Below are 2,942 nucleotides of genomic sequence, written 5' to 3' on the forward strand. Positions count from 1 at the left end.
ATTGTTTTGGCTGACATTGCAGGATGTTCAGAATGAGACTCCACGTCCATATTTGCTTAAAAGGTTTCAGTGGGATCCTATGAAGCTTGCGCCTCAATTAATTCATTAGTGAGTATATTAATTTTTTCATGTCTGAATTTGTTTTTTCTTTCTTGTCCCTAATCTTTTATTTTCATCAAAGACCTACCTCCTTCCATTTTTTTTCGCTCTTGATAGTCTGTTTTCCATATTGAGATCTTGAATGTATTGATTCTCCTGCTAAGTCAGGATGTTTACGTGCGTTGACACAGCTTATAAGTTGCGGATGATTCTTTCTATCTTCCTAATTCTAAATAAAAACACTTCATTGAATTGGATAACTTTCTGAGGCCCTGCAAAACAAACTATATTGAATATGATGCCCTTGTTTTATTCCTACTTACAGCCCACTAGTTTTGAAGAATTTGAAAAGGAATGTTTTAACTTAAATGGCAAAGATGCAGCTGAGGTTGAAGGATGATTTTTCCTGTTGTCTTTGTGTCTACTTTAAAAGTTAAAAGTGTCTATTGTATGGCGCTGCTGATTAATGATGAGCTAGAATTGAACTTCTTTTGTTGCTATTATAATTCAATAATATGCAAAGGACTTCCAACCAGATGAGTGCATGCATATAGTCGGTAAAAACCATTTGGCGAGTGATATTACATGAAGATCAGGCCCGAAAGAAAAACACTAAATTGCTGGTTGTTATTATGTTTTACTGAGTATCAAGGACACATGCCTAATGTGGAAATTATCTGTAAAGAAATTTAAGAAAATAAATTATTTTACCTGAGTGTCAATCAAAAGAAGAACGGTGCTGGAAGTTACCTATACGCCAGACTGTAATAAAGTTGCTTGGAGGAGTTTGTGCTTCACATGCATACGCATACCCTTTGGAGTTGAATCAACATGGGATTATACGCTTAAAAGTTGGATTATGCTCTGGTGTACCGATGACAAAATGTACCAGATCTATTGCGTACATATTTAAATTCTTGAAAAAAAAATCATGAAAGTGTTTCTCATTTCCTTTAATGGTGTGCGAAAAATCAGGTATCTTTTGAGGAAATTGAAATATCCTTTATGTGGGAAAATCATTGCTAAGTTCTCAATGGTCTTTATCCAGCTAACTGATGGTACAAGCAATTTCGACTTGCCGGGTATTTTTGAGAAGTTTATGATAGTACTAGAAGTCACACACCTTCTTTCTCTCAATAGTTTAAACATGTAGATCTATACATGAGATATAACATGCTCTTGTTGTGTTCTCAATCGAACATGCTTTTATTATGCTCTCAATGCACCCGCATCATTTCAGAATATACATTGTTTACCGTTTGCCAGTGGCACTCTCATCTTTCACCTGTCACGTTTGGTAATGTTTGGCTCCGAGTGGCGATTTTTTGAGAATTGAACTGGTGGAAAGAGACTGCAGTTACTGTTAGAAAGAGGCTGTATTTTTATAATATTGTAGTAGAGGATTATAAATTCAAGAAAGACGCTACAGCCGTACCAGAAAAAGGACTATTATGCTTCGAATCTGGCTAGTCGTGCCTAGAAAGGTTTTACATCTGTGCTAGGAAGAGAAAACTGCATAGATATGTATTTATCAACTATCTGCATTGGGCTCAGCTTGCTTGGTGTATCTCAATATTTACATGTACAAGGAAGTCGTCCTATCACTACAAATCATTTAATTTAGAGATGATTTTTGTTCTTCTGGAGCCTAATGTATATGATAACAACACAGAACACTCAATAGGGATTTACAATTTTACACGTGAAGTGCGTATTTCTGTAAGACTTGAGAGATTCATTGTACCCTTTGTTGAATATTAGGGCCGGTTTTGTTCGCGACGTACTCAGGAAAAGGGTGTATCTATTTCCTCTTGCTCCTTTTTTCTTTTGTTTGGTTGGAACAAAGGAAAAAAAGAAAACAATATACATGGGACGCATAACAATATACATGGGACGCATACCCAGAGATGTTAATAATTCGGTCGGTCATTAGAAAATTAGAAACATTTTCGGTCATCTTGGAAGGGAATGGGCGAAAAATGCTGGAAATCTGGGCCCACCTACATGCAATCTGTGTTTCTTTCCCAGAAACCCTTTTTTGATTGTTTTTAGTAAATGAACCAAATAGGCCTGAGGAACCATGATGTTTTTACGCTTCAATGATGAAGTAATTGTTGGATAGAGTTGCTACCATCTTTCACAAAAGACGTTGAATATGTAGTGCAAAAGATAAAATAAAAGCGATCAACAATAATCAAATACAAATAGCAACCGATCAGGAATACATATGGCTCGGATAATAATCTGAGGTTCACTCTTCCTTCTTGCAAATGAGCTTCCTCACTATGCAAAAGGTTTTCCTGAATCACAAATCCGATTTAGTAGGCTTACAAGATCGCACTATGCAAATGAGCTTCCTCCGTTCGTGGAGGTATGTAACAGGAGGCTCGGGGCCGAGAGGGAAGGCTCTGCTGGGGAGTCTCGGAAGAGATTGAGGGGGGCCCTCGATGTGGAGGGGGATTCTGACAGAAAGCCCATCGAGATCGAGGTTGCTCCCTCTCCTCGTGGGACGAGGGATAGGAGAAGGGTCTTGGCCGACTCTGTGGATGCAGGGTTTGCTGGGGAATCTTCCCCGAGACCTGGACCATCTCGTCGACCCGGTAAAGAACCTCTTGCTTTGGCCAATGAGGTGGATGGTGCAGACGAGTCTTCTCCTGGCCCTGGTGGTGACATTGGCGAGGGAAGTCTGAAGGAAATGTCAAGCAACGACATTCATCAAGCTTTTCAAGCCTATTAGGCCCAAGGGGTTCATTAGAGCTAGCTCTATTCTGCCGGCTCGATCACTTGCTGGTCGTAGAGAGATCAGCCAGGGAAGAGGTAGAGAGACGGGTCGCTGTCTTGGA

At 39.5% G+C, this 2,942-nt stretch overlaps 1 long non-coding RNA gene across 2 annotated transcripts in view; it reads left to right on the forward strand.

The window, feature by feature from the left end:
* The window catches only part of LOC109827652, a 17,337-nt gene that overhangs the window by 732 nt on the left and 13,663 nt on the right, over positions 1–2,942 (forward strand). For both annotated transcript variants that reach the window (XR_002243486.1, XR_002243489.1), the window contains exon 2: positions 23–108. This is a non-coding gene — a long non-coding RNA (uncharacterized LOC109827652). The remainder of the gene's footprint in view (positions 1–22; positions 109–2,942) is intronic.

Source organism: Asparagus officinalis, chromosome 1, assembly GCF_001876935.1.
Source record: "Asparagus officinalis chromosome 1, Aspof.V1, whole genome shotgun sequence".
Lineage (NCBI taxonomy): Eukaryota > Viridiplantae > Streptophyta > Magnoliopsida > Asparagales > Asparagaceae > Asparagus > Asparagus officinalis.